Source organism: Lonchura striata, chromosome 28 (genome assembly GCF_050655825.1).
Source record: "Lonchura striata isolate lonStrDom1 chromosome 28, ASM5065582v1, whole genome shotgun sequence".
Lineage (NCBI taxonomy): Eukaryota > Metazoa > Chordata > Aves > Passeriformes > Estrildidae > Lonchura > Lonchura striata.
This window is the reverse complement of record NC_140730.1, coordinates 3,051,100-3,077,031: the sequence shown is the minus strand read 5'-3', so window position 1 is coordinate 3,077,031 and position 25,932 is coordinate 3,051,100. Positions and strand designations below refer to the sequence as shown.

The 25,932-nt window shown below is 50.4% G+C and overlaps 1 protein-coding gene across 1 annotated transcript in view; it reads left to right on the top strand.

Annotated features, from left to right (window-relative positions):
* Positions 1-1,274: 1,274 nt before the first annotated feature.
* PTPRS (protein tyrosine phosphatase receptor type S) overlaps positions 1,275-25,932 on the top strand; it is a 133,603-nt gene continuing 108,945 nt past the window's right edge. The window contains exon 1 of the mRNA XM_085562391.1: positions 1,275-1,406. The gene's annotated coding sequence lies outside the window, so the exon portion shown is untranslated. The remainder of the gene's footprint in view (positions 1,407-25,932) is intronic.

Genomic DNA, 25,932 nt, shown 5'->3' with positions numbered 1-25,932 from the left:
GGCAAGAAAAATCCCATCTGTTTTCAATCTGGATCCTCACTTCCATCCACCCAGCCTCTCTCTCTCCTCCCCGCGCTCCCCCGCTCCCAGCCCCCAGAGCTGGTGTGTGCGCCAGGCAGGCCTCGGTGAGGCTTTTTTTTTTTTTTCTTTTTTTTCCCTCTCCTGGTTTTTATTTTTTCTTCTAAAAATGTATGTGGCCTCTTTTGCCCCCCTCCTCTTCTCCCAGGCACATGCTCCAGCACAGCCTTCTCCACGCCGGGGCCTGCCAAAAAACCTCTCTGTGCTCGGCCCCGCTGCTAGGGCCGCTGGCGCGGAGAATTCCCAAATGACCGAGGATTTTCAACCCAGAGCTCTAAAAAAAAAAAGAAAAAAGAAAAAAAAAAAACCCTGAAAAATATCTCTCTGTGTGGAAAAGGAAAAAAAAAAAAAAAACAGGCAAAATTGAGAGGGGAGCAGAGGGAAGAAGGAATTTTGTTGTTGTTGTGATTTTTCTTTATTTTTTTCTTTTTCTGGTTGGTTCCAACTTTTTGGTACGATTTGGAAAAGAGCAAGTACAGAGTGTTTTGTTCCTGCCTGGAGATAACAGAGCTGCTCTGAAATCCCATATAGAGCCAATGCAAAGGCGTATACATGATATCCTAATCTCCCTCTGAAGAAACCCTTTTGTTGCACACCCCCTCTTGCCGCTCCCTTCTCTGTCCTCTCACGCTGCGTTTATATCTTATTTAAACTCTAAAGTCCTTAGGCTAGGAATTACCTTCTCCCTTTACAGATGGCTGCAAGAGCTCAGCACGGCATGAAAAATAAATGAAGAAGGTTGTGGCTTTTTGTTGATGGTTTTATTTCCTTATTTTTATTTTTGTGTGTGTGTGTGTGTGTTTTTTTTAGAGGTGTGAGTTGGTCACAGATGAGTATGCCGTGAATCTCAAACCAAGGGTTATCCCGGCACCCGCTGCCGTGCCTCAGTTTCCCTGGAGAACAGGGACGTGAGGGGGGCGCAGCGAGGGGGATTCTCCTCGAATTCCAGGGAGAATTTGTGGGATTTTGCGGGGGGAAAGCGGAGAAAATGCGGAGGGTCCGGCGTGAGGGGACAGAGCCCGGCGGGTGCGCCGGAGGCTCGGGGCGGGCCGCGCCGAGCCCGGGCCCGGCCGCGCTCCCGGGGTCCCCCGGCCGGGCCCCGCCGCCCCGGCCCGCCCCGGCCGGGCCCCGCCGTCCCCCGGCCCGCCCCGCCGTCCCCCGGCCCGCCCCGGCCCGCCCCGGCCCGCCCCGGCCCCGCCGGGCTCCGCCGAGGGGCGCGGGTCCCTCCCTCCCTCCGCCCAGGGGTCGCGGGGTCCCCGGGCCGGCCTCGCCGCGGAGGCTCCAGCCGCGCCGGGACGAGTTCGAGACGGTTGGTTGGTTTAAGAAATGTAATTATTTAACGCTTTTCTGTTATTTTTTTAAAACAAGGGAAAGCTGTTTTCCCCCTCGGCGCGCACGACCGAGGAGTGGGCGGGGGTCTCGGGAGGCCGGAGGGGACCCGCGGGTGGGCGATGGGCAAGCGGCCCGGGGGATGGGGAACCGGACCGGGAGATGGGCAACCGGACCGGGGGATGGGGAACAGGACCGGGAGATGGACAACAGGACCGGGGGATGGGGAACCGGACCGGGAGATGGGGAACCGGACCGGGAGATGGGGAACAGGACCGGGAGATGGACAACAGGACCGGGGGATGGGGAACCGGACCGGGAGATGGGGAACCGGACCGGGAGATGGGGAACAGGACCGGGGGATGGGGAACCGGATCGGGGGATGGGGAACAGGACCGGGGGATGGGGAACCGGGCCAGGAGATGGGCAACAGGACCGGGAGATGGGGAACAGGACCGGGAGATGGGGAACCGGACCGAGGGATGGGCAGCCGAGCCAAGTGATGGACAACCGGACCGGGAGATGGGGAACCGGACCGAGGGATGGGGTACCGAACCGAGGGTTGGGCAGCCGGATTGGGAGATGGGCAACCGAGCTGGGCGATGGGCAACCGGACCGGGCGATAGGCAACAGGACCGGGGGATGGGCTATCCGGACCGGGAGATGGGCAAGTGGACCGGGTGATGGGCAACCGGGCCAAGTGATGGGCAACCGAGCGGGGCTCGCAGGGATGGCAGCGGGGGCTTTGGGGCGGCGCTGGGGAGGGAATTCCGCTCCCTTTTCCTCTCCCCGTCCCTCTTCCCCTCCCCTCGCTCTGCCCATCCCTCTCCCATTTCCTCTCCCCTCTCCCCCTTTTCCCCAGCCAAGGGCTCGTTTTGCTGCGAAACGAGAAAACGTGAGAACCGCATCCAGCATGCCCCTGTGCTCGCCCTCCGTACAAAGGGAGCAGTTCTGCTGCTCGCCCTCTTGCCCAAATTGCCCCTCTCGCTACGTTTCCTTTCCGTGCTGGAAATGTAATTTTATTTTTAATGAGTTGGAGGCAGCCCGGGGCTGCAGGAGTGCGCGATGCTCTCGGCAGCGCGGGGCAGGACACGGGCTTTGAGTAACGGGCAGAGTTTATTCACTGTAAACATTGCACAACTTCTGTGCTCTGTTCCCAGGATTAAATACAACTCATTTTCTCGGCCTTACATGACTTGTTTGCCGGTGCTGTTAGGCTACTGCTCAAGCTCAAGATGCAGATTTGTCTAAAATGTGTAATTTTAGAAATATAATAGATGGGGGATAAAAACCTCCATTTAGCTGCAGGAACTGTGTAGCTGGAGCTTTCATGAGAAATAACCACATTTTATCCCTTTATTATTCTTTTCTCACTTCGGCAAAAGCAAAGAACTTTTCTGTTGCAGGTAACTCAGGTAACTTTTATGTCAAGGCTCTGACTTGAATTCGCAGCAGTTGGTCTGACTGGAGGCAGTTATAGCAACAGTTGAAATTAAATTTAAATTTATATTGTTCGTTGTTGGAGAACTCTCCTGCAGCTAAGGAAAGAAGCGTAAAGATTAAGCTGATCATTGCTATATATGAAAAGTGGTTTCTAACATTAACATGGTTCTTCTCAAAAAAAAAAAAAGAGAATTCTCTAGCTTGTACAGCTCTATCTTTCTATAGCTGCATCTTGTTATCCTTTAATTTCCCTTTTCCTGAAAACGTCACATAGCAGAGGAAAAATCACAAATTCAAGCGCACTGGGATTGCCACACATGGTATGGGGGAACATCTGCTGGAAAGAGACTCTGAGAATAACAAACCACCTGCACTGAGACGCTTTTCTCCCCTGGAGCCAGCTCGGCGTTTGTTGGTGTGGGGCTGCAGCCCACGGGTGGCTGCTCCTGGTGACACCAGGGCCTGCCAGTGCTGGGATTTTCGGGGCTAACGCTGTTGTTGGGGTTTATTTAGGGTTTTTGCTTTGTCAGAAAGGAAGGAGTGAAAAATCTGTGTCTGAGTGAATCAGGCTGTTTGAGCAGCTTCTGGGTGATTCGCGTGTTCTGCAGCGTTTCGGGGATTTGGCGCTGGGCTGGGGGCAGTGGGACTGGGCTGGAGGAAAGGGCTTCACTGCCCTCCTACCCAAGAGGAGCTGGAGCTCCTTCCTCCTCGTTCCTGCTGCGAGGGGAGGGATCTCCATCTTTTATCTCCACGGGAGAATGTTGCTGGTCCCTAGTGCAGGAAGAGGGACATCATCTCCCGGAGAGTTCTCCCAAATCTTCCTGCCAAGTCCCAGTGGAGCCGAGGGAGTGAGGAGTGAGAGTTCCTGCTCTGCTCTCCTGCAGCCAAAGCAGGGATTTATCAAAGGCATTGAAACCAGAGAAGGCCCAGTTATACTTTTGACTTGGAAGAGATGTGCATCGGTTTTTTTGGAAGGCGGAGGTTCCAAAATAAACCGGCTGAAGGTTCAGTGTGCAGACAGAGAGTGAATTTAGAATTAAGTACTAAATTCCTGCGAAGGTGACAGTTGCAGCAGATACATGAGGAAATCCCTCATTACCCTGAAGAGCTGGAAAAGCAGGATATGGTGTTTTATTATGTTTCTTAACCTTGATCACAGCAAGTTTCAAACACCTTCTTTACCCTGGCTGTTGAGTGCCCTGTGGGTACGGATTCTTGTAAGGCAAAGCTATTCACTAGATTTAATCTCTAAGGAGCGTGCCAGAAAAACAGCCTTTGGGGGAATGGCAATCTGCTGGCTTCCTTGTCTGCAGAATGGGAATAGCAACGCGCAGCTCCTTGCTGGGAAGAGCTTTAGGGTCCAGCGGTGAGAAGAGCTGAAGTGCCATGGCTGAATCATTCAGCCAAAAGCGAGGAGCCAGCGGAGAGGCGAGGCTCGCCCAGCTCCTGCGATGCCAGGAATAGATCCAGTATCTCCGATTCCTGCTCCCTGTCTGCGGCGTGTGGGCACAGGCCAGGAGCAGCAGCAGCGCCCGTGTCACCGGGCTACGTGCAGGAGAGGTTGCACAACCCCGTCCTCGGTGCTTTTCTGGGGGCTGCCCTGCGGTGCCAGGTGTGGGAGCGACGACTTGTCTGACACCGCTCAGCCAAGAGCTGGAGTGAAGCCACCCATCCTCATTTCGTGCTGGCTTCTCTGCAGCCCTCGAGTAGTAGCAGCTGTGGAGCTCACCTGGGCTGAAGTGGAAGGGCTCACCTGGAGATAAAAGGCACTGCATCCCATTACCACTCTCCCCCAAGCCATCCTCTGCCCTCTGTTTGAAGAGATTTTGAACCCTGGGTATGTTTTGCAAGGCTTTGCTGTCGGAGTAGGCAGAGTTTGCCGCACACCTCATGGCACCAGGGAGGTGCAATCTTGTTACATTTGAATTTATTTCATGCTGCGTTTGCGGGTGTGAAGAATGAACTGGTAAAATTAGGGACTGTGGAAGGTGTGAGACATCGAGTTTGTTCAAATGCTGACGGTGGGAAAACATCTGTTGGAAGCTCTCTTTGAAGGAGTAGCTGCCCTTCCAGAACTCTTTTGTAGGAGTAATAACTGTTGTGGTAGGTGAAACTTCCTGAATCAGGAGGCACCTGGGAGCTGTGAACGTGCACAGGCTGAGGCAGGGATGGAGATCTGAGGTCTGTGAAACTCGCATCTCTACAGGAACTCTACAAGACCTTGATTTTTCTTGTCTGTCTTATGCCACTTCTGAAGTGACTTCTGCCTTAATTTTGCATGATCTCGTGTGCATTTGGGTGAGTTTGGATTCTTAAAGGAGCTGTTCTGGCCTTCCTTGCTATTTACAGGTAACTTTTATGGAGTGGTAAGGGTATGTTTCCATTTCTCCATGTACTGATTAGTGCTCTTGCTAGCACTTAGTAAGTGCACTGCAAAAATTCTTTATTAAATCTATGCGGAGGTAGATTTTATTTTTATTTTATTTGTGTGATGAAGCCACAGAGTGCTCAGTCTGGGAGCACCAGCTCCCAAATCACAGGATGACTTACCTGCTAATTTTGACTTGCTATCTATTTCTGAGCAGGCAGGAAGCAGCGCTGCAGCTGAGGGAATTGAGGCAAGGCCCCTGGTTATGGTAATCCTTAAGTAGTTCATTTGGGTGTAATGCCTTTTTTTACAGTTGCTTCCCTATTACAAACAGATTTTGTGATAATGGCACCTGTGCCATTCAGACGGGATCATTATTATAATAGCAGCAAGTATTGTTAGGGAATCGGGATGTGGAATTTATGTAGGATCGTTACAACGGCAGAAGTAATGCCATAAATAAAATGATGCTGTAGCAGCAGCACTAAACCTGGGTGTAAGAGGGAAAATGACAGTTCAAATTTCCCCCGGATTTGTGGCACAGGGGGGAGGAGGAGGAGGGAGCGTGGGTGGCAGGGGCTGTCCCTGCAGGCTGGGATGCGTGGCAAGGAGGAGGGATGCTCACCCTGCGTAAAAAACCATCAGCTGGAGTCGTTTCAGAAGCCAGCTGGGAAGATTGTTGCAATTAATTAGTTGTAGAAATGGGGCGTTGTTCCTATCCTGGGTGTTTTTCCCGGGTTGGCTCCATTAGCACAGATTTTTTGGGGATGGTTTTTGCCTGCCCAGCCTGTCCCTGCTGCGTGGCTGGGACAGTCTGTGCCTGCCCACACGTCTCTTCTTCTCCCATTTCTCTGAGGGAAATGTGGGAAAGCTTGAAATTGCATTTGTGAAATAATGATGGGGGTTGAGAGAGTGAGCAGCCCAGCAGGCCTTGACAGAGGAGGCTGATGTAGTAACTGGAAGCAATAGTACCAAACAGAAGGAAAAAGGAAGAAGAGGTAAAAAAATGTGTGCGTTTGAAAGGTTACTGAGGGCATGGAGTGGAAATTATCCTCTCCTCCACCTCTTTCTGTGAGCAGATCTCTGGAGATGGGTGTGTTGTCTCAAAAGCCGGTCAGGTTTAGCAAAACTAGATAATCCAGTGGCTAATCTGGAGCGTGGTTTGGCCAGCAAAGCCCTTCTGGCACAGGGAACAGCAACGGTGCTCTTTAAACAAAGTCCTTGCTAATGCAGCTTCAGCATCGTGTGGACAGAGCACAGATGTCTTGCTCAGGGTTTGATTTTTTTTTTTTTTAATAAAATCCCTTTTGTTTTCTCTCAGTGACCCCTGGTTTAAATCCCTGATGGCAGAGGGGAGCTGTAACCCTTCGGTGGGCTCAGAGGTTTTTGTCACCGTGTCCCCAGTGAGGACAGTGGCAGCTCCTATGCCCGGGCTGTGAGTGGCAGAAGGATGCTAGGATGCTGCTCTGCTTTTTGGGCTTTAAATTTGCTTTTTTTGCCCGGGGCCCCGTCGGGACAGGGTGATGGGCAATTGGTTTTTGATGCTTGGTGCTGCCTTTGTCAGTGGACATCTGGTGCCAGGATTGCTGCTGTCGGGCTGGGGGTGGGCTGCAGGGCCAGGGAATTTGATGGATTAGTGTGGTTGGAGGGCTGGGGGAGGGGACGGGTAGGGTTTCAGTTTTCCCTGCAGGTAGAGAGAGAATTTGGGGATTAGGGGCACTTTGCTGCAAAAAGGGGAGGATTCAGAGGGGAGGAAGGGTTGGGAAGAAAACAGTCTTTCCAGTTTTCCCGAAGAGATGACATTTGTTTGCTCTGTGAGGCAGCACGAGGGAAATGTGTGTGTCCGGAGCAGGGGATGAAAAAAAATCCACAGCAAATCTGGTGCCGGTCTGTCCCCCCAGCTTTGTCACCCTTGGGAATCCTGGTTGCTCGTGCCTGGCTTCAGGGTCACTCGGTTCATTCCCTGCTGCTTCCTATGGATTCAATAACCTTCTTCTCTCCCCAGAGATCAGCTTAAATTAAAACTTTATCCTTTACTTAAGGAAGCAAGCAGCAGCCTGTCCTCCTGCTCTGTTACAGGATCTGGGTTCTTTGCATGGCCCTGTCCATCTCTTTCCCTGAGGTCCCCAAATGGGCTGCCCTGGGAATTGGCAGCTCTGGAGCAGCAGGAGGGGCTGCTGATCTCCTTGAGTGAAAGAGTAGGAAAGAAATACTTGATTTTTTAAAAGCTGCCCTGAGGGCAAATAATTTGATGTGCCCTGGCTGCTTTTCATGGTGTAGGAGCAGTGTCCTGGCGGTGTCACTGGGATGCATCACACACCATCCTTCCCCAGAGGTCACTGTGCCAGCCCTGGCCATGGAAATGTCACCTGTCTGCCTGCAAGAGCAGGAGGATTTTCATAGCCATGAAGGCCACCAGGAACTGGCCAAAATGGGGACCTCGAGGAACAGTCACAGTGCTAAAATCCATGTGTAAAATCTGCCCAGAAGGTTTAGTGCCTGCTGGCTTTGCCTCCTGGAAATTCTGCAGGAGGGAGGTCACGTCTCAGGGGGCACTGTCAGGCCTTTAATTTGTGTGTCAGGGCTGGAGGGTTTTTTTTTGGGGGGCTAGGATTTTTTTGGGGGTCTGGGTTTGTTTTTTGGGGCTGGGTTTGTTCAGGGCTGAGTTTTTTTGGGGGCTGGGACTTTCTTGTGGGGCTGGGTTTGTTTGGGGCTGGGCTTTTTTTTGGATTTTTTTTTTTTTTTTCTGGGGGGGCTGGGTTTTTTTGGGGGGCCTGGGTTTGTTCAGGGCTGGGTTGTTCCATGTGGGAAGGATATTGGAACCCACAGGATGTGCCCTCCACACAGCTCCTTCTCATCTGCCTGATGTGGGCCCTGTGCAGCCCCAGCCAGGCAGGGAATTCCCTGCTTGTGCTGTAAAATAAAGCCCTTGTGGGTGATTTTCTTTATGCCTTTTCCATCAGAAACTGAGAAAATTGAGAGCAAGGAGGAGCAGGAAATTTGTGTGCAATGAAGGGAACAGTGGGATGAGATGAGGATGATACTGCAGAACATGAAATGAGGAGTGTTGGGACTGTGGGATCTTTGGTTCTTTCTTGTGTTGCACAATGTCAAGGTGCTGAACTGCCTTGTGAATTTTGGTTTCTTCTCTGTGTTGAACAAAGTGGTGGCCAAGGGCCGTGGCAGTGCAGCAAATCTTGTGTCTGCAAGGTTTCTGAGGATGAAAAACCTTTAAATATTGGTCTGAAGAAGACAGGGGAATGAAAAATAAGGGATAAAGTTACAACTCCCATCCTGAAAATGTGTTTATTTAACTTTAGCAGCAAAAGGCAGAAAAATTTGGGGGAGGGGGGGAAGGAGGGAAGAAGTGCCTATAAAAATGCGTGCAGGGAAGTGAACAGCTGTGTCCTGTGAAATGGGAGCTGCTGGGATTCAGAGGATTATGTCACTAACCAAGACCTGGTGTTTGCTCTGGAGCTGAAGGCTGGAGCCCCAAGCATGCAGGCAGGAGGGAAAATCAGAATCACGCAGTGGGTGAGGCTGGAAAGGACCTGCAGAGGTTCAGGCTGCTCCAGGCTGCCCAGGTGGGTTCTGTCCTGCTGGAGAAGGGCCCCAGCAGCCAGGAGGGGCTCTGGTTTTTCAGTCTTGTGAGTCTGGGAGTGCCCTCGTGCAATCCATGCCTTGTTCTTGGAACACAGAGTATGTGTGGAGGAGAGAAAATCTGGTTATCTGCCATTTTCCAGCAGCATTTCTAGATTTGGTGTCGTGAATACCACAGCAAACCATGGACTCCACTGTGCTCCCCGCCCCATCTGTGCAGCTCTGTGCTGAGTACCAGTGGCTCGGAGCTAGGAAAAGCTTCACCCAGACAGGTAATTCCTCTGAAGCTCTGCTTTTGGGTGCTGCTGGACTAGATGAATCACCAGTGCCTGCAGCCTGACGTGTTTGATGGTGGCAGGGCTGTGCCTGCAGGGGAAGGAATTGTACTCCATTACCAGGAGTCCATTTCTCTTGCCGAGGGTGGAGTGCCCAGTTCCTGGCTCGTGGGCCATGAAACACTCCTGACAGCACGTTCCAGAGCAATATCCCCACGTGAATGATGGCCCCACGCTTGCTTTATGCACTGCCCTGAGAGCTGGGAATGTGTAAATCCAACCATTCCAGTGATTTAGCCCCAGGTACAGTTGTGATTCAAAATGAATTTCTGTCCGTGCTTCTCCCCCGTGCCCGCGCTGCTGTAACAACTCGTTGTAAACCACGAGGAAATTGCAGTGCCAGGAGGATGTGGCTGTGCCTTTTGTGTCCCCTGTGCCAGCACAGGTGGGTTTGGTGTCAATCCCAGTCTGTCTCTGGGATAGAGAGATCCAAATCCATTCCCATCCCTGAGCAGGGAGCCATGGCACGCTTTCCATTAGGGAGGATGAGTGACATATTAAAAGTGGCTTTAGGTTTTATGCAAAGCCAGTGATGCTTAAGACAGGTGGAGGATTTTAGGGTTTTCAGCAAGTTTTGTTGGGTAAAAAATTCCCTTGGAAAGTGTCTCCGGTCCAGTGTGAAATTTCCCTGGATTCAAGGTGATGGGAGTGGGTGACTTGTGCTTCACACCCCGTTGCCACTCTGGGGTGTTGATTTTCTTCCCTCCTGCTTTGGGGAAGAAAATATCAAAATCAGGTGAAAGACACATTTTCTTTGTGGTAAGGAATGAACATTAATATTAAAACATCTGGGGATTTTTTTTCTTTTTTTTTTTAAGATTAGTTTTGCTTTTTGGCTGTACTTTGGTTTAGATCTGGAATTGCTCTGGAAATGCAAATTTAGGCAAACACAGAGAAAAGGTGAATGTGGATTCCACTGTGCTGTTTTCCTCATGATCTGCAGACCTCTTCTAGTGCTTCACCATTCTCCTGGCTCTGCTTGATGTCCAGGACTTGGTTGTTCCTGAAAATGTAAGGTCAGGGGTACTGAAAAGAGATAAACCCCAAAGACTCAATCCCTGCTTGAGGCGCTGGCTTTCCTAACACAGACATGGTGTGGGTGCCTTCTTACAAATTCTTAAATCTACCTGTATTCATGTCACTGTTTCAAAGTGAAATAACTTTTTGAGAAAAATCTGCATGTGCTGTTCCTTGCCTTGTAACCAAGCGTGGTTTGTGGATAACCAAATAAAATTCTCAGTTCAAAGTGTTTCAGCAATGTGTTAAAGTTTATGGAGCATTTAACAAACTTTTTTAGTGTGCAGTAGTTTATAGTGCCAGCCAACAGCCAAGTGTCACATCAAACTTGTAGTCTTTTCTCACTTAATGGTTCAATGTTTAGTGCTTTTTCAGTTTATCTTGGGTGGCTTTTCAGCCTACAGCTCAGAATGGCTTTTTCTTTCCTTTTTTTCTTCCCCCAAAACTCTAAAAGTCAGATTATGGATACTGATTTAGGGCCCACAATTCAAGCCAAGTGCTTGGATTTATTTTTATCTTTAAAGAAAGAAAACCACCAAAGGCAAATAATCCCGGTGACTTCAGTGGAGTTCTGCCTGGGCAGTTCCCTGCTGGGCTGGGAGAGTGGAGGAGCAAAATGAAATCTGCTCCCATCAGAGGCAGGGAGAGTTTTGCCATCAGCTCTTACAAATCCGGAATGATTTTTCTCTTCACCAGCAGCTGGGATGTGTCTGCAGCTGAGCCTGAGCCCACTGACACCTGTGGGGCTCCACATTTGCTGCATTTTGCCCAGATTTTGGGAATTCCTCCTGTTCTGGACTGGGAGAGGATGGGCTTGAGGGAACCCTGTAAGGGCTTTCCTCTGCCCAGGTCCTGTAGCAGAGGAATAAGGAGGGAATGTACAGGAATCTGAGCCTCCAGAGCAGCTGCTGCCATTGGGAACGTCCTGGAGCTGGGGGTTGTCACTTCTACTAAACTTGAACTAAATAGGTGTAAAAACTCAATAACAGCTTCTAGATAATGCATCATAAACCACCTGATTTACTTTATTGTGGCTTTAATTACGATAACGCATCATCACGTCCGTGCACAAGATCTATTCAGTAGCACGGGGTTTATATAATGTAATAAATAATGAAACCTGAGCTGTGGCAGGAGCTCCCTGTAGCATCCTTCATCCTGAAGAAGTCTCCTCTTCCATGTGAGTGCCACAGGGCTGGATTGCTGAGGTTCAGCCATTTCCAGGGGGTCGGGCTGTGGTGGCAGGGGCGTGATTTTCGTCACAGCGCCCGCGTTTCGCTCCGAGTTCGCTTTGGAAATTTCCTGTGGAGTGGAAGACGGCGTAAAACGTCTTATTAATGCTGATGGGATCTGGCTTTGGCATACCCAGTGAATTGGTGTACGGGAGGCATGTAAACAAATTTGAAAAGCAAAACAATCTGCCGGTGTATTATTAAAAAACAAGCCAATATGCAGCAATAGAATGTGAGGAAATGCCATTTTGAGTTTCTAGCGACAAAGCTTTCACACGTTCCTGCCGTGATTTATATAATTGCCGAATGGCTTTGATGGCTTGATGGAATTACAGCTCTGCATTTACACGATGGATAATCAATCAAAAGAAACGGTGTTTACCCCTCTGCTGCAGCGTGTGTATGAAACAGACACCTCCGAGTGGGAATTGTTCTTTAAGGCTGGCATTTGTGCGGAGTTTCGGGTGTGATTTTGGGATCTGATATCTGTCTAAACCTGACCTCACCTTGTTGGCTTCAAAATCCTGCTGGCTTCAAGCAGGGGCTGTAGTAACTTGCTTTCTCAATGGTGCATGTAGGAACATTTCTGCCTAAATATGCAGTGGGCTTGTTTGTTTAAACATCTCAGAAAATCAAACCGCAGCGAGGAGACAGAAGGTGCCAACACCTGAGCTCTGTGTCAGGGCTGGGTAAAGCTCGTAGGCTGAAATTCTGCCTTTCTAGGCAGGCTTGGAGTTGGTCTTGGCTGATATTAAATGGGCTGTTCTCTGCCTCATTTGCTGCACAAGTTATTGCAGTTTTAGTGTCTGGCTTTAGAAGAATTTCTTACCCTATTTACCAGATGTGCTGTTGTGGAATGTGAAAACCATTTTCTGCAGGATTTCTGGAGTAAAAATTGAGCCCAGCCTTTGTAGGCAGCAGGATAATGTATCAGTGGTTGATATTTGTGTTTGAAGAAGTGGCTTTGCAGGAGATGATGCTGTTTGTCACTGCAGGGAGCACTGTCCTATCCCCCCAGTGCCTCTTTCCCTCTTGCCTAGCCCTGTTTCCATCCCGTTTCCCTGACTCCAGGGGATTTTGAGTGCCTCTTTCCCTCTTGCCTAGCCCTGTTTCCATCCCGTTTCCCTGACTCCAGGGGATTTTGAGTGCCTCTTTCCCTCTTGCCTACCCCTGTTTCCATCCCGTTTCCCTGACTCCAGGGGATTTTGGGATGCTCTGGAGCACAGCCTGGGTTTGGGTGGCTGCAGAGCCGGACTGTGCAGGGCAGCCCTTGGCTCAGCAGCTGGCAGATGCTGAGGAGAGGAGATAAAATGGAGAAAGTGGGGCAGAACTGCAGGAACAGCAGCCCAGCACTCCCCTTCCTCTCTGCAGCAGCCTTGGCTCCTGCCAGGGGTGATTTTTGGCCTCTGTCCCCATCTCTGTCCCCGGAGGATCGCTTCTCCTCTCCCTCCTCGCCTCGCTGTAACGGGATCACAGCTGCTGAGTAAATGTTAAGATAATGGTGTTATTACGGAGTAATTATACTGCAAGTTATTGAATTAAAAGTGATGAGGCTGCCGGTGCTGCTGAGTGGGGAGAGGAGGGAGACGCTGGGTGGGAGAGCAGGGAAGGTGGAAAAAGGGAGAAAACCTAATAAATTTTCCTCTTGTCGAGAGCCCCTCGCTGCCTGCCGGGACTGGGAGTGAGAATGAATGAAAGGGAAGCTCAAAGAGCTAATAAATAAACCATTTCCCTGAGAATAGAGGGTATAATTAGAAACCGTGGCCCTGTGGTTTTGTGTCTGCCCCGGGGTGGAATCTGCTCAGCGCTGTGCTGTGGTGATAAAACAGGGAGACAATGTGGAGATGATGTCGCACAGTTGTTAACTTTTGAGGAGGGAGATGCTTTGTTCCTCTCTTTTTCTAGGAAAAAAAAATAATAATAATAAATAATTTAGGCTTTATGTTGCAAAACTTCAATAACTGACTATACCCTGGGGCCTCTCCATCAGCAACTCCGGCTGATCCTGCATTTTTCTTTCTGTATATTTTCTTGGAGGGGAGGATAGTTTTCACTGCAGACCTTAGAAAACTTTACTTTGTTTCATTTTTCTTATTTTTTTTCCCCTCTCAAGAGAGCCAAACTGTTTGTTTGTTGGGCTTTTTTCCTATCTCAGGCTGAGATTTATCTACAAATTGAACATCTCCCACTCCTCTCCAGCCACAGCATTGGTGCAGCTCTGCTGCCAGAGCTCCAGGAGGATCCTCCTCCATCCGAGGAGGATCCTGGCTGGCTTTGCATGAAGAGGGGATGATGCTCGTGGCTGGGAACAGGACAGGTCCCCTCACACGGGTGTTTGTGAAGATTAAGTGATTCTTTCTCAGAAGCTCTTTGGTAGGTGTTAGAGATATGTGGAGTGTTTACCTTACTTTACAGTTTAAAAAGCCCTAATAAAATACACAACAGGAGTATTAACAGTGAAACTATTTTGAGGATTATTAAGCTATTATAAAAGAATGGAAGAAAATCTGCCTGGCTTTATGTTTCTGTGCCACTAGATATTCAAATTAATGCCTTCCTATAGCAGCTCCTTCAGAAATCTTTAAGGCACTTATTTAATCATCTTCAGTGAATTAGGCACTTGGTGGTGTTAAAAAGCTCTTCAGCATCTTCTATTCATGGAGCAGGGGAGGAAACTGAGGCAGGGTGATATGGGCAGTTCATTCACTATGGGAAGGGCAAAGTGGGAGTTGGATTCACGTGGTGTATAATGGAAAATGCCCTGGTCCAGCAGTGCTTCCACTGCCTGGGAGTGCTGGCTCGTGCTCCTCTCCTCTTCCCCACCTCTCCCTGCTGCTGGGGAGCAGAGCTGTGCTGTTGGCACCACGAATTCCTGCTGGATTTGCCCTTTGCCTAATGGCTGCTGTGGCACTATTTACAGCTCTGCCCGTGCCCGTCTCAGGGAGGCCCATAAACCCTGATAGAATGGCATTTCCTTGTAAAAGGCAATTTGTAAAGATCTGTCTGTGGGCTGCTGTCACCATATCCATGGGATTTATTTCCAGTTTATTTACGGTTTGTGCTCATGTATATGCAGCTCTTCTTTTTCCCATCATAATCCAAAACTTGATTGTTCCTTGGACTCGACTGTCACTTGCAGTATCAGCTGAGCAGGTCCCTGGGCTGCCTCTCTCATGCAGGTTGATTTTTTCATTTGATTTTCTGTTTAGAAGGATGGAGATAAATGTCTTGTAGGCATTGCATCAACCTTGGCCTTGGAATTTGCCCCAGGGAGCTGCAGCTGCCAGGCTCCTGTGAGCAGGGCAAAGCCCTTAGCTGGGGCAGACCCCTGCCCCACCAAGGTTCTCTGTGAAATTCATGGCTTAGATTTAGCCTAATAAATGATTTCCTGCCTTTGATGGTGCATAAATTCTTGGGTTTAGGAGTGGCTGATTTAAGGGGTGATTTCTCTCTGGTCTCTGCAATCTGTTTGTGGTGGGTTCTGAGGACTTTTTTTCTTTACCTGTTCTTACAAGTCCTGAGTGGAGGAGGTCAATACCTGGAAGTGTTCATTTAAAAATAAGATTATGACATCCAGCAAAGGGTTTCAATGCTTTAAATGACTTCAGCTGGCAAAATTTGGTGTGTCCTCAAGATTTCTACTTGTTTTCACCCCTAATGGTCCCACCTAGGAGAAAGGCTCAGCTCTCCTCCATGTTGGATATCCTTGGTGGAAGCCAAGACTCTGCCTTGGAGGGGCACAGCCACTGCAGAGCTGCAGCTGAGCTGGGAAAGGCTCCAGATCTTCAGCATCGAGGTGCAATCCCTCATCCACTGAGCAAACCTTGAAGCAGATCCCAGCACAGCCCCAGTCCTGGGCAGGCATCTGGAGAGCTGCTGAGCCAGGGGTGCTTTCTTCAAGGAGCAGCTCAGAAAAGGGACCTGAGCTGGTGGATTCCTTTGGTATGTGGAGGAACACGCTGTAGATATTCTGAAAAAAACAAAATCAAATGGGAGAACAGGTAGTGGAGCTCTTTGAAAGTTGTTCAAAGAGGCTCTGTCAATGTGAAACTTCTATTTATGTTTTTTTTTTCCAGCCTCCTCTTTTCTTTTGTTGATACAATCTTGGAAGTGGGAGGAGGATTTACAAAAATGCTTGTGTTTATAAGCTGCTGCTTCAGACACCTTTCTTCCCTTGTAAATATTGCGTAAGAAGCCAAAAAGAAAAACACAGAGACCAAACACAGAAAAGTCCTCATCAGGCCATTTCTCTAATCACTCCAGAACCTGAAAATCATCTTTGTCATAGGCTGTGCTGCAAATGTGTCCCCACAGCTGCACCACGGACGGACATGTAAAACCCATCCCAACTTTTAAACCAGACCAGTGACTCCCCTAAAGCTCTGCTGGGACAGAGCAGGGGCTCAGCACCACCAGGGCTCTTCAGGAGGCACCTCCAGACTCCTTTGGTCCCTTCTTGAGGTGGATTCATCAGTCTCTGGCTGGGAAGGATTGCACTGGGGTATTGAAGGGCAGATAAAACAGCCTTGGAGTCAAGGGAAGAGGAGCATCCAGCCTGAGCTGTGCTAGACCCCATCAGAACATCCCCCAGGCCAGCACTGAGGAAAACAGCAGCAGAAGGAAGGCAGCCAACACTTCCAAGCAATAAAAGTGAGTTTTTAGAAAGTTTTCTGCAGCTGGTTTCAGCAGCAGCTCTGGGGTGGCATGAATGGTGTCCAGGCACAGGAAGCCAAGGGGAACTGAGGAAGGTGTGAATTTACTGAAATAAAGCACCAGAAGCTTTGTGGATGCTGCTTTTTTTCCTCCTTTAGGTGCTCCCTGGTTACTTGGAGGCTGTATATGGGCTGAGCAGCCTCAGGAGAAGGTTATATCAAAGCAGCCTCAAATTTTCCTGTAAAGTAACAAGTGAAGGCAGAACTTATGGGGTCCCTTGGCTTCTCCTTCCCTGCCTGGCTCATGGGAGCTCCATATGTGCTTTGGCTGCTGGGCAAAGCTCAAACAAGCTCGCAGTAAAGCCGTGCCAGCCCTGAGTTTGCAAGGAGCAGGGCTCTAAAATAACTGTTTTTCTTGGGGATTTGCTTGGGTTTGGCTGAACCATTTGCAAAAAGGTGCAAGGGAAGAGGGAAGAGGGAATGGGCCAGCTTTGCTCCGTGGGTCTGTGCTGGCAGGGAGCGAGAGCAGGCGATGAAGAGCTCAATTACAGGGGAGGATGTGGAAACTCCTGTGCTGAGAGGCAGCAGGGTTTGCCCCAGGACGTGGGGTGATGGAGCTCAGCAGCTCTGGTTCTTGTGCTGGAGCATGGCTGGTGCTCCTGCTGGGAAGTGGTTTTGGTGTCCATTGCCAGTACCTTTACCTTGATTTTTCTGACTGTCAGAAAAACTGTGAGGGCCTGGAGGACTTGAGCTCAGCTGGCTGGTCTGGGTGTCTCTCCCTGGAAGCTATGGAAAGCAGGACTTGTAGTCCTGTTTGAACTTGTTCGTTGACAAGTTAAAAGGTTGTTTTGACCCTTCAGGATATATATTTTTTTAAATATTTCTTTCACCTTCTTTCTTCCAGCTTTATGAGAGGGCCAAGCCAAGAGCTTTGTACCCAGCAGTAGGAGTGTAATTACAGCAAGTCTGGGCGAGTGGCTCTCCCCCAGGGCTGTTTCAGAGTTGGGTTTTGCTTCTCTTTTTTCCCGTCACCCTTCTCCATGTTATTGTTCTTGTCCCTCCACCTTCTTTTCTGGGAAAACTCTTTGGGGTCTGGTATTCCCTTGTGCAAGTTTCCATTTCCCTGTGCCTTTAAGCTGGATTTGTCTTGGAATAAACTGGGTGCAACTCCAGATTGGTTCTGCTGGGAGAGCAGTGCTCATCAAAGTCCCTTAATTCTCAATTAGTCTGTCTACCCAAGGCTTTAAAATTGGTTAGATAAAGCGCATTAGAAGTGAAATCTGAATTAACCTTTCCTCACACAGGCCAATCCTGGCAACCCCAGTGGCAGCAAAGCTGGTTCCTATTAGGGCAGCCCCTTCCTGGGGCAAAGTTGGGAGCATTTGGGTGCATTCCCCTTGCAGGACACCCAGCACAGCAGGGCTGCTCCTCTTCCCATGGCTCAGCCCTGCTGTGAGCTGCCCCTGGCATGGAGCTGCTGTGCTGGAGTATTTTTAGAGAAGATCAGAGTGGTGGCAGGAGAGAGGTCTCCATTCCGAGGCACTCGGACTCTTTAATTACATTTTTGGTCTAGAAAATTATACGGCTCCTAAGCATAAATAAAGAACACAGGGAAGGTAATTGCACCTCTGGGTGCAGATGAGCTGGTGGCAGAGGCTGTGTGGAGTCAGGATCAGTAGGAAGAGGTGCAGGAGAAGGAGAAATGGGCTCCTTGGAGCTGCTGGAACTGCCCCTAGCACTGCCCCCAGGTTCCTGACACCCCATCCTCTCCTTGGTGCTTATGGGGAGCCCCATAAAGATGGGGACCAGTCCTGTCACCACCCCACTGCCATTAATCTCAGCATTTTGGGGCAAACCAGCCCTTGGGCCCTCCCTGAGTCGTCCACAAGAATCGTGGTCGTGATCTGCCCCTGCCAGAATTACCTTTTACCCACTTGGAGCTGATTTCAGCACAATTGCTGACTTGGCTTTATTAGTTTCTTCATTATCTTTGGAATCCTGCCAGATGTCCTTGTGGCCTGTAAATTCTGCATTCTTTGCATCCATTATCAGTGGTACATCCTCCTTTCCAAGCTTTGTTAACCTCCTTCTAGGTCTGAGATCATGAGGGGCATGTCCAGCCCTAAACTTTAACAAGGCAATTCTACCAACAGTAATTTGTTTTTCTAACACCTGTGTATCAGTTAGAGCTTGTTTGCTACTCTGTTTCATGGATTAAATCTCCCTTTTTGCTGATTAGGCTTGAAAGTATACAAAGACCAAACATCAAAGAACACTCTTACTTAAGAAAATTTTACATATTCCACATTTTGCAACACCTGGGCACAATAGCTAGTCCAGGTTTTTTGGAGGTGGTGGAGATGTGCCCCTGCCTTTGGCTGGGGTGTGCCCTGATCTGCCCTTGGCTCCACAGGGAGGAAAGACATTTTTTAAAAAGTGTTTCCATGTTTCTGCCTGCCACCCTGCTTGTGAATGGGGAACCTGCAAGGACAGCCTCAGTTTTCTCTACATTTCCTTTTCCTTCAGAGCAGCCTTTATTTCCAGCTGTAATCCTCAACATGCATGTGTTCTGCCCAAAATGATGTCCTTGCCCTGCAGCAGAAAGGGTGAAGCAGGACCATTTTCTTTTCAGTGCCTTATTTTAATACAAGCTTGGCATTTGGGGTGTGCTTTTCTTTTAAAGCATTTAATTTAAAAACCTCTGAAGCTCTGCGTTGGCAATTTTCTGCGTGTCCCCACATTTGCATGGTTCCTGTGATTGCACAAGGAGGTTCCTCCAGGTGGGACCTCATTTTTCCAGCCCTTCCCACCCTATCCCTGGAGTCCTGATGTTCTTTGGGATCTGCAGCCTGTAATTTGGGGTGAGTCCAGCAAACCTCTTTGTCTGAGAGGGAAATCAAAGGTCTTGATGATGGGAGGAAGCCTGACAGCTGGAGCTGGGAGATAGGAGAGGGACTCTGGAGAAAACAGCTGGGATTGGGTGAGGAAATTTGGGCTTCAAATCCATCTCCAGCTGCAGTTTGTGGAGCAGTTTTGCAGAGCCTTCCCTCATCCTCCTTCTTCTGGTTTAACCCTCCACATGGCCGAGTGCTGGAGATGGGGAACCTCCCCCTTCTCCTTCCTCACCCTTCCCAGTATAAATACACGGAGCAAAGCCGCCAGCTCTGTTTATTGAACACAAATAGAAGATAAAATAGTGGAAAACTAATTTTTTCATGCTCATTGGTGGGAAAGATTAAAATTATGCAAATCCTCGGCAGCGAGCTTGGTGCAGAGATAAGGGGATGTTCAAGTCAGCTGGCTGCCTGCTAATTCACTCATTGAAAAAGAAATGAGCAGGAAAGCTGGGAGCGGCGTCACCGGCCCCTCACGGCGCTGGGATTTCTATGAACAAAGAAAAACCCTTTTTTTGGAAGCGTGCAGGATCCATGCTGAGATGCTCAGCTCACAATCACGTGTCTGCCCAGTGCCTGGGGAGCTCTGGGATGCAGCACCTCCACCTTGGCCAGGATGTGTCTGCAGCCTGTGTGCAATGACCTGAAATCACCCGGTGTGGTGGTTCTGGGGGTGAATCAGGTGAAATCTGCCCCCTTGGTCCCTCTCAGTTGGATTCCATAAGCAGAGCAAGGCTGGGAATTGAGTGGGAAACCATCAAATATGAGCAATGCTGCTCTTGGTGCTTCCTGCTGCACCAGTGTGGCTCTGGGGGGCTGCAGGAGGCAAAGTGGGATCAGCAGGACGTTCATTAAAAGGGTACAAAGGGTTCTGCAGGGCAGGTCCCTGAATCTGGGCTTCCCCCAGCATCCCAGTGCTGCCATGGAGGAACCAGTGCCCATCTCTCCCACCCATCTCCCCCCCTGCTTTGTAGTGGGAACCAAAGCTTGAAATTCCCTGCATGGGCAGGTTAATTAATTTTTGCAAAGCAGCAGCAGCGCTCTGGGGGTTTTCCTGGGATGAAAGGGCTGTGTGTGTGTCTGGGGAGGATCAGGGTGTGTGCAGATGTGTTTGTGGTCAGGAAGAAGCGAGTGAGGGAGCATCCCATCACCCTCTGACTCAACCCTGAGCTTTGGCCAAAGGGAATGTAAAACTCCTTTAGACCAAACTGAGCCTGTGGTGCTGGAGAGAATTAAGTGGCCACCCCAGGAGAGATGTTGGGGTGAATTCTGGGGTTTTTTGCTCACTGTGCTGCCTGTTTTACCCAGCTCTTTAGGCTGTGCATTTATTTCTGGGGATCTCTCAAGATGTTCCAGGCACAGGGGCGACCAAAAACCCCCACAAACCAAAACCTTGCAAAGCAGCTGAAGCTGCAAAGGCACCCAGGAAATGATGACGACTGCTCATTGTGCTGGGAGAGGGACCCGCTGCCAGCGAGTGTTTTTGGAAGGGTTTGTCTCACTTCCTGTCAAATCAATATTTATTCACAAATCTATTTGTTTGCTTTTGTCATTGAAAACTCTTGTGGGCTTTTTTTTTTTTTTTTTTTTTTTTGGTGTGTGTGCGTTGTTTTGTTCCCCTTGTGTATTTTTGGCTGCGCAGTGCAGGCGACAGGGGCTGCCACAGCCTCTCCTGGCTCCAGTCGTGCCAGCTGCTTCTCCTAACCCATGGTTTGGAGCCTCTTTTGTAAGGTGGGACCTGCCTGGCAGCTCTCCTGTGCCTGGGCACGGCTTTCTCCCCGCTCCCCACACGTGCCCTTGGGCTGGAGGGGATGATGGATAGGAAGGGCTTGACCTCAGGGAACATGAGCAGTGTTTTTCCATGACTGTGCTGTGGAAGAGGGGTGTGGAATAGATCAACTGCCCCCCAAAATCATCGGATCACAGAGTGGTTTGGCTTGGCAGGACCTCAAAGCCCATCCCATTCCACTCCCTGCCATGGGCAGGGACACTTCCCACTGTCCCAGGGTGCACCAAGCCCATCCAGCCTGGCCTTGGGCACTGCCAGGGATCCAGGGGCAGGCAGAGCTTTGGTCCTGCTTGTTTCACCATGCCCACCAACCTTCCCTTTTGTTTCTTTTCCATTTTCCTGTGAATGAAACAAATAATGGCTGGAGCTTCGCCTTCCCTCAGCTGCTCTCTTCTCTCCTCCTCCATCCCCTGACTCATTCCTGATGCCCGAGCTGTTTGTTCCCTCCCTGCCCGTGCTCTCACCTCCTGCCTGCTTCATTTGTGTGCCGAGGTGCTCAGCATGTGGACAGGGATGGGGATGCAGCACCTTTGCCTCCCTCCCTCCCTCGCTCCCTGAATTTGGGCTGCTGGCCCAGCCCTTTGCACCGGCCCAAAGCTGCAGGTGGAATAAAACCAAGGATTTCTAGAGCCAGCTGAGGACCTGCTATGCTCCAGGGTGTGGGGAGAGCTTTGCCTCCCCCTGGGTTTGTCTGCTGAGCCCCATAGCTGGAATATTATTTATCTGCCCCCAGCCAAATCACGCAAAGCTAAATTGAGCTGTGGCAGGCGAAAGTGTGAAGCGTATTATTAGGAACAGGGAGCTCTTGTTCCACAGCTGCTGCTGCTGCTGCTGCCGTTGGTAATTAATGTTTGAGGAATTGCAGATCTTCATTAGGAGAACAATTAGATTAACGAGAGAACTCGAGCCGAGGCTGTAGTGGGAAAGGGCTGGGGGGAGGCTTTAAAAACAAAATAAAATCCCTCCCTGGCACCCTGCCTCGCTGCTCCAGAGATGTGCTGATGCTCTTGGAGGCACTGGGAGGAGACTGGTCTGTGACAGGCACTCATGGAGCGTGTGGGGGCTTCATTACGGGCAGGAAAGAAGCAATCCTTGATTGTCATAAATATTTCAGGCAGCCCAGCACCCATGGCTCGGCCACAGCCCAGGGTTATTAGCAGAGAGAGCTTTGGGCAGAGGCTCTTCAGGGCTCTGCAAGGTCCTGGGCTTGCATCATTAAAAGCTTTAATTGATGTCCTTGTTGCTGGAATCACTGACCTCTTCCAGGCAAGAGCACCCTGGCCATGAGGTATCACCTGCAGGGCCTGGGCTTAATTCAGGCTAATAAACAGCCCTGAAGTTGAGGGATTTAAGATGCTTCTTAATAATATTCTTTCAGCAAGAGTTGTTTGGGGTTCTCCCCACCCCCTAATTTCTTCCCTGTGCCCTGCCCCATGCTGGGTCCATCCGTGAACCCACAGCAGCTTTGCCCTCACACAAGTGAGGTGCTCACAGCTGGTTGATGAGCAGGATGCAGCAGGAATTCACTCAGGATAAATGATCCATTTAGAGAGGTTGTAAAACCACAGAAAGTAGCAACAGAAGGGAGGTTGGAAGGTCAATTAGTCCCTCTCGCTGGCCCAAGTGTGTTTGGAAGTCGTTGGAGGCAGATGCATGCCTGGCCTTCCTAAAACCTGCAGTGCTGGTGTTCCATCCCTGGGTGTTCCCTGGGTCGCTGGCTCAGCCCCACACAGCCTCTCCCATGGGAGATGCTCCCACCAGGAGATGCTCCCAGCACCCCTCTGCACCAGCCACACCATGCCCAGCTTCTGGCGAAAGGGATGGGATGGAGGTTTTTCATCTCTTCTGGCTTTAGGAAATTTAACCCCAGCAGGAATTTAACTCTCCAGCAAGGTGGGAACCCCTGAGTGCTGCCAGCAGGTCTGAGCTGGGATGGTTCCACCTTCTAGTGGAACCATGGAAGGGGATGGGAACAAGAGGATCTTTACCAACCCAAACCACTCTGGGATTCTGAGGGCGAGGCTCCCAAAAGCAGAGAGTGTTTGGTACAGGGTGTTACAAATCCCAAAGGTGCTGGAGTGGGGCTCAGCTCCCATGCCTTCTCCCCAGCCCCAGGAGAAAGCTGAAAGTTTTGCCTTTCAGGGGACAGCAGCTTTCTCCCTTCAGTAATTGATGGGGACAAAAAAGTTGCATTTCCTGGCGACTCCAGATGGTGCAGTGACAATAAAGCCATTTTCTGCAATATGGTGGCTTCTGTGTGCCCAAGGAGAGATTTGTTGTTGGAGCAGTTCCTGTTTGGCTCGGTGCCCACGAAGATGGACGAGTCATTCCTGAGGGTCAGGGCCCTGGGAAGCTCCTGCAGCCCTGATGAGCAAGAAGAAAAGAATCTGCTTTGCTCTGCCTTGCCCTGCTGGAGATGGAGGACACAGAGCTCCCTCCTCCCTGGCCAGGCACAGCCCCATTGCCTGTGGATGGTCCTCACCTGCCCAGGAAATATTATTGCATGTTTAATTCATGGCACTGCGAAAACATCGCCAGCAACGCTCAGCCAGCCTCCTCCCTGATCCTTCTGGTGATTGACTGCCACAAAGACACCGAGATGATCTCAGCAGCTTGTCAGAAAAAAGCCCTTATGTTGGTTTAAAGTAAAATATAAAGCAACGTGCCGAGCAGGTGGAGGCTTTTTGAATGCTGGGTAATGGGAATGTTCTCCCACGGTGTTCTCACAGGCTCCTTTCCTACAGCCTGCTCCAGCAGGGATGTTACCAATCTCCAAATGCTTATAAATGTTTTAAGGCACCTCTGATGCATGGGCTGTTGTATCCCAGCCAGTAGAAGCAGCCACCTCTGGGCTGGAATATCTGCACTGGCCTCTACAGCTGCTCGGAGCAGAAGGGGAGGAATACCAGACTCAGTAGAAGCAAACCAGCTGGGTGAGATCTGTCAGGCAGGAGCTGGAGTACTGTGAGGATGGTGTTACTCCCAGTTTCTGCCTAGTTAGCAGCCTCTTAATTTTACATCTTGCACAGAAGATGAAAATGGCAGCAGAGCCCTGCTGGGCTTGGAAGCGCCCCTGGCTTGTGCCATCTGAGGACTGCTGCACGTTGGTTTGTGGGGCTTCAGTCAATGCATGAGGGGGATTTCTGGAGGCACCTGCTGCAGCTGGGGCTCTCTGCAAGGATGTGACAAGAGCCAGAGGCTTCCCCAGACAGCCAGCCCAGAATTAAATCAGAGGGAAAGCAAGCACGGAGCGTGGATGTGGCTTCCTGATCCCGCTGCTGACCTTGAGCAGTGCAGCCTAAGACTCTGTCCAGTCTCTTCTGGTGTCCACTGGTCTGCAGGGCTCAACCAGCCCAAGCAGTGACCCAGCATCCTCCCAGCTTAGCTCTTAAATTCAGATGAGATCACGACAGCAAGTGATGGATGGGGTTTTGGGTTTTTTTCTTTCTCTCCTCTTTTCTTAATCTCCCCTGGCTGGTGGGTCTGAGACACAGGATTCCTGCCAGAGCAAGGCAAGGGATTTGCTCATCTTCTGTCTTGCAAGCTCAAAACCAAATCCTCTTTATGGAATTTAACCCCCTGTGTTGGCTGGCAGGGCTGGAGCGCCTGGCACATGGGGAGGGGATGAATGCTGAAGGAGAAGCAGGGTGAGCTCCAGAAGGGAGGCCCAGGAAGGACATCTCAGTGCCCAAGGGATGCACTCTGAGTGGGGCTTGATGCAGCACTGGTGATCCTGGGCTGGACAAAAGGCAGCTGGAGGCATTGCTGGGTTTGTGGCTGTGGGAGCCACCTTGGCCCATGTCCTCCCGAGCAGGCAGCTGCCACAGCCAGGGAAGACAACACTTCCTAATAACCTTGATTAGCTTTCCTTGCTGGTCACTAATCAGCAAGATGCAAGCCGTGATGATGAAGCCAGGGACAAAGAAAGAGAAGCCTCTTTATCCTTCTTACTGCAGCTCAGCAGCCCGTCCTCACCTGCAGGAGGATTTGCTGGGGTGGTTTGGTGGCTGCCACTCACCCTCCCAGCTCCTCTGTCCCCTCCTCACTGGAGCACTGTTCTGCCTCTTCCACGGGGTGTGAGGAAAGCAAACAGCTCATCAGCTGTGCTGTTGCCACAACGACTTTCATTTAGCATCGAATAGCAATTAGGAGAAACTTTGCGTGTTGGCTTCGCTACTTTTATTTCCTGTCGTTTGTTTTTCACTGATGAGCAGAGTGCTCTGCAGCAGTCCAGTGGCATCTCCCAGCCTGGTGCCCAGGGTTGTGCAGACAAGAGTGGCCATGAGGTCCACAGGTGGTAAAAAGGCAATTTATTTATTTTCTTTTGTGATTCCCAAGGCTCTTGGCTTGCCTGTGTGTGGGGTAGGGGTGTTCCTGGGCTGGAATTCATGAGAGAGGGGGGACAGTCCCTCTGCATTTCAGGTGTGGGAGACCCTAAAGATGCTAAGCAGTTAACTGTTCCTCTGTCTTAGTGTAAATCCAGACCAATTTTGTCATCCTCTATGGAAGCCTCTCTGGGTTCAGTGGGCTGGAAAGGGAGCAGGTTCCTTGCCTGTGGCTGGTTAAATCTTCCAGGTTGTTGCCTTTAGAAAGAGTTTTATATTTTGCTTTTGGTGTGAGGTGTGTGCCTGCGTGTAGTTTGGGGATTTTTTTTTTTTCGGGGGGGGTTATTTCACTCACAACTCGTGTTACTGGGGACTGTTTCTGCTTGGGGACCAAAATGAGCTGTGCAAAACCTGGATTCAGCTGGGGCTGCCAGTGCTCCCCTCCCTGGGGCCGTGCCCTGGTGGGAGCAGCAGGAGGGTGCCCCTGCCACCCCATTGCCCAGGTGCCATTGCCACCACGTTGCCCAGGTGGCCCTGCCCAGGTGGCCAGGTGTGCTCAGAGGAGGAGCAGGAGCTGATGGAGACAACAAAAGGAGGCGATCGGTAATGAGAAGGTTCTTGGCAGGGTCTGGTGACATCCTACACCCATCCAGCACTCACAGCCGGAACTGATAAAGCACCCTCATGTTCCTAATTAACTTTCTGGAATGGTTTTTTTCCTTCCTTTCGATTTTTCATCTCTCTTTTTTTTTTTCCTTCTGCTCGAGCTGCAGGCTGGTGGGAGATGCTCTGCTTGGCCACCAGCAGGACAGGGGGAGCAGGTTGCCACACTCTGCACACTGGGGCTGAGAGCCCACTGCTTGTCCTCAG